We start from the raw sequence: 5,479 nt of genomic DNA, 5'->3' as shown, positions 1-5,479 counted from the left end.
AGCATAATCAGGCGGGGCTTCCACCCACTCAAAGACCTCTGGCTCTGCCACTCCGTCTGGTAACACTGGCGGGCGCCCACTCCTGGGGTGCTTGGAGGAAACTCTTGCTCACTATCTGTGCACAGACCAGGATATCCAGCCGGCAGTCTCACACTCTGAGTGAAACCCCCGCCCGCATGGAAAAATTCCAGCGTTGGAATTAGCTCTCACTCCCTCCCCGTGTGTGGCTTTTTCAGGGCGCTGGGGCGGCCAGGAGATTCCGCTTTTGGCCCACACAAAGGCCTCTGACTCTGCCCCTCTGTGGGATAACACAGGCACCCACTCTTGGGGCTTTCAAAGGAATCTCTCGCCTACTATCTGTGCGCGCCGACCAGGAGATCGGGGAAAATGGCTGCCCCACTTGTCTTTCTCTGTCTGGGTTTGGTGCGAGTGTTAGTTTGTATTGACTGGGTTGCCACAGGCACAGTTTTTCCTCAGCTTGGATCTCTGTGCCATAGCCTGGTTCGGCCGTTTTTGCCGCAGCCTGGATCTATTCACCCCCTTTGCCTGCCTTAGTTTCTATATTCTCAGTTCCCAGTGAAAGCAGCCCTATTTTGGTTAGTGAGGAAGGTGGAGCATTTCTTACTCCCTATTTCCTTTGGGGTTTGATTTTATATTTAGCCAATTTTTCACTCGACCATACCTTCGGGTGTTTTGCGAAACATCTGGAGGCTCCAAGGATAGGTTTTTCTGTTTCTGGTTGAAGATCTTGTTGAGTTTTGGGGGAGATTATCTGTATCACTTCCTACCGCGCCATTACTCTGACGTCATCTCCAGTGTTTTGGGATTCTTAGGATATATTCCTAAAAGTGGGATAGCAGGGTCAAAAGGCAGTTCTATTTTTAATTTTTTGAGGAAACACATACTATTTCCCACTGTGACTGCACAACTCTGTATTCCTACCAAAGTGCAGGAGGGTTCCCTTTTCTCCAAACCATCACCAGCACTTGTTATGTGTTGATTTGTTAATAAGTGCCATTGTGACAGGTGTGAGGTGATATCTCATTGTTTTTAATTTGCATTTCTCTCATGATTGGTGACATTGAACATTTTTTTATATGCCTGTTGGCCATGTGTATGTCTTCTTTAGGGAAGTGTCTATTCAGTTCCTTTTTCTATTTTTTTTTAATATACATAATTTTATTACACAACTTTTAAAAAAACAATGCAACATTCTAAATAACCCAAAATTTACTACTGAGACTAAACTAATTCCGAGTCTGCTTTGCCACCATACACAAGTCAAGAAATTAAAGAAACCATTAAATATTTAGAAACATTTAACATCAGAAGCCTTAAAATCTAACTGTATGCAGTAGCCCCTCAGAAAGCTACAATCTGCATTTTTAAAAAAGTATTTTCTCTACAAAGAACCTTATCAGCTATACAAAAATCTGTACAGTTTTTATACTGAAGCTAATATTGAGCTGCACTTGAATTCACATTCTTAGCCAAACAATTGCCTGAGCATACAAACATACTCCATACACATTACAGGACAGCCATTTATTCTTCATCTTCATCCTCTTCCTCCTCCTCATCATCTTCCTCTTCTTCCTCTTCCTCATCTTCTGGTTCGTTCTTCTTCTTTGAGCCTGTTGGCCTGCCAGGACCCTTCTTTCCCACTTCACTTTTGCCCTTGGCACGGTATGCGGCAATATCCTTTTCATATTTCTCCTTTAGCTTCGCTGCTTTTTGCTCATAGGGTTGCTTATCTTTGGCTGACTGTTCAGACCACATTTCACCCAGTTTTTTTGCAGTATCCCCAATGGACAAACCAGGGTGTTCACTTTTGATCTTTGGGTGATGTTCAGAGCAAAACAGGAAGAAGGCAGATGGAGGCCTTTTAGGCGCATTGGGATCTTTTTTCTTTCCCTTCTTGTCGCCTTTGGTAGGCACGTAGTTCTTCATCTCCCTGTCATAGCAAGCTTTGTCGCTCTTGGCCATGTCCTCGAACTTGGACTTTTCCTTTGCTGACATGGTCTTCCATCTCTCCAAGCACTGCTTGGAGAACTCGGAGAAGTTGACGGAAGAGTCCGGGTGCTTCTTCTTGTGCTCCTCCTGGCAGGTCTGCACGAAGAAGGCGTATGAGGACATCTTGCCCCTCAGCTTGTTGGGGTCTCCCTTCGCCATGGCTGACAGACGGCGTCTATCTGGTGGTAGGTTTTCCTCAGAGTTGCGCCGTGCGGCCGGGTCTGTCTGAGAGGCCTCTCTCGCTGAGCTCCGGCGTGAACTGGTTTCCTTTTTCTATTTTTTAATTGGATTGTTTATCTTCCTGGTATTGAGTTTTAGAAATTCTTTATAAATTTGGTTACTAACCCCTTATCAGATGTATCGGCCAATATGTTCTCTCATTGTGTGGGTTGTCTTTTTATTTTATTAATTGTGTCTTCTGGTATACAAAAGCTTTTTAGTTTGATATAATCTCATTGTTTATTTTCTCCTTTATTTCTTTTAAGATTTTTATGGTTTTGTGACTTACATTTAAGTCTTTTATCAATTTTGAGTTTACTTTTGTGAATGGTGTAAGTTGGTGGTTTAGTTTTATTTTTTTGCATGTACCTGTCCAATTTTCCCAACACCATTTATTAAAGAGATTGTCTTTATTCTATTGCATACTCTTGCGTCCTTTGTCAAATATCAATTGACCATAAAGGCATGGGTTTATTTCTGAGTTCTCTATTCTTTTTCATTGATCTATATGCCTGTTCTTATGCCAGTACCAAGCTGTTTTGTGTACAATAGCCTTGTAGTATAACTTGATATCAGGAAGCATGATACCTCCCACTTTGTTCTTCATTTTTAGGATTGCTGAGGCAACTCAGGTTCTTTTTTGGTTCCATATAAGTTTTTGGAATACTTGTTGTAGATCTGTGAGGTATGCCATTGGCATTTTAATAGGAACTGCATTGAATCTATAGATTGCTATGGGTAGTATAGACATTTAATGATGTATATTCTTTCTATATATGAACATGGTATATGCTTCCACATATTTGTTTATTTCTTGATTTCTTTTTTCAATGTCTTACAATTTTTTGAGTACAAGTCTTATACCTTGTTAATTAAATTTAATTCTAGGTACTTTATTTTTGTTGTTGCAATAGTGAAAGGGATTGTTTCCTTTATTCCTCTTTCTGACAGTTTATTGTTGGTATATCAAAATGTCAATGATTTCTGAATATTAATTTTATATCCTGCCACCTGGCTGAATCATTTAACAGGTCTAGTAATTTTTTTGACTGAGACTTTAGGGTTTTCTATGTGCAGTATCATGTCATCAGCAAATAATAAGAATTTTGGTTCTTCCTTTTTAGTTTGGATGCTTTTTATTTTTTCTTGTTGACTGATTGCTGTGGTTAGGATTTCTAGAACTATGTTGAATAAGAGTGGTGAAACTGGCCACCCTTGTCTTGTTTCTGATCTTAAGAGGATTGCTTTTAATTTTTTCCCATTAGGTATGACGTTGGCTGTTGGTTTGTCATAGATGGCCTTTCTTATGTTGAGATATGTTTCCTGTATACTCACATTGCTGAGAGTTTTGATCATAAATAGGTGCTGGATTTTATCAAATGCTTTTTCTGTATTCATTGATATAACCATGTGATTTTTATTTTTTATGTGATGAATCACATTTGTTAATTTGCAAATATTGTACCAACCTTGCCTTCCTGAAATAAATCCCACTTGATCATGATCTACAATCTTTTTACTGTATTGTTGGATCCAGTTTGCTAATATTTTCTTGAGAATTTTAGCATCTATATTCATCAGGAATATTGGCCTATAGTTTTCTTTCTTTGTAGTGACTTTACCTGGCTGTGGAATGAAGATAATGTTGCCTCATAAAATGAGCTTGTAAGTCTTCCCTCTTCTTTAATTTTTTGAAAAAGCTTGAGAATAATAGGTGTTAGTTCTTTGAATGCTTGGTAAAATCTGCCTATGAATCCATCTGGCCTAGAACTTTTGTTAGCTGGTAGTTTTTTTTAATTATTTTTATTTATTTATTCATTTTAAAGGAGACAGAGAGAGAGAGAGAGAGAGAGAGAGAGAGAGGGAAGGGGGAGGAGCAGAAAGCATCAACTCCCATATGTGCCTTGACCGGACAAGCCCAGGGATTTGAACCGGTTACCTCAGGGTTCCAGGTCAAAGCTTGATCCACTGTGCCACCACAGGTCAGGCTGGTAGTTTTTTAATAACTATTTCAATGTCATTTTTTGTAATCAGTCTGTTTTTGTTTTCTGATTTTTTCAGGTTGAGTTTTGTAAGACTGTATATTTCTAGGAATTTATCCATTGTCCCTAGGTTGTTCAATTTCTTGGCATATAGATCCTCATAGTATTTTCTTACAATCCTTTGTATTTCTGTGGTATCGGTTGTTACTTCTCCAATTTCATTTCTAATTTTATTTATTTAGGTCCTCTCTCTTTCTTTCTTGATCAGTCTTGTAAAGTTTCATCAATTTTATTTACCTTTTCAAAGAACCAGCTCTTGGTTTATTGATCTTTTATATTTTTTTTAGCATCTGTGTCATTTATTTCCATACTGATCTTTATTATTTCATTCTTCAACTTTCTCAGGGCTCTATTTGCTGTTCTTTTTCTCTTAGGTAAAGAGTTACATTGTTTATTTGACCTTTTTTCTTCTTAAAGTATGCCTGTAATGCTATATAAACTTCTGTCCTAAGACTGTTTTTGCTGTGTCCCATAGATTTGGGGTTGTTATATGTTTATTTTCATGTGTTTCAAGGAAATCTTTTATTTCTTCTTTGATCTCATTGTTAACCCATTTGTTGTTTAATACGATGCTATTTAGCCTCCAAGGGTTTTAATATTTTTCAGTTTTACTATTGTAGTTGATTTCTAGTTTTATGCCATTGTGATCAGAGAAGATGCTTGATATGATTTTAATCTTCTTAAATTTATTAAGACTTGTTTTGTGTCCTAACATGTGGTCTATTCTAGAGAATGTATCATGCACACTTGAAAAGAATGTTTACTCTGCTACTTTGCAGTGAAAGGTTCAGAAGATATCTATTAAATCCAGTTGATCTAATGTGTCATTTAAGACCGCTGTTTCTTTGTTAATTTTCTGTCTGGAAGATCTATCCATTGATGTTAGTGAGGAATTAAAATCCCCTACTATTTTAGTATTGCTGTCGATCTCACCCTTTATGTGTTTTATATACATATATTTAGGTGCTCCTATATTAGGTGCATAAATATTTACAATGGTTATATCCTCCTGTTGGGTTGCTCTTTTTATCATTATGTAGTGACATTCCTTATCCCTTACATTTAAATGTTATTTCGTTATTTTGTCAGATATAATTATTGCTATTCCAGCTTTTTTTTTTTCATTTCCATTTACATGAAATACGTTTTTCCATTTCTTCTCTTTCAGTCTATGTGTATCTTTTGTTCTGAGGTAGGACTCATAG

At 37.6% G+C, this 5,479-nt stretch overlaps 1 pseudogene; it reads right to left on the bottom strand.

The window, feature by feature from the left end:
* Nucleotides 1-1,194: 1,194 nt before the first annotated feature.
* On the bottom strand, nucleotides 1,195-2,260 carry LOC136319900 (high mobility group protein B2 pseudogene; annotated as a pseudogene).
* Between the last annotated feature and the right edge of the window lie 3,219 nt (nucleotides 2,261-5,479).

The sequence above is a fragment of the Saccopteryx bilineata genome, chromosome 1 (genome assembly GCF_036850765.1).
Source record: "Saccopteryx bilineata isolate mSacBil1 chromosome 1, mSacBil1_pri_phased_curated, whole genome shotgun sequence".
In the NCBI taxonomy this organism is placed as follows: domain Eukaryota; kingdom Metazoa; phylum Chordata; class Mammalia; order Chiroptera; family Emballonuridae; genus Saccopteryx; species Saccopteryx bilineata.
The sequence above is the reverse complement of the archived record's forward strand: the minus strand, read 5'-3'. Positions and strand labels throughout refer to the sequence as shown.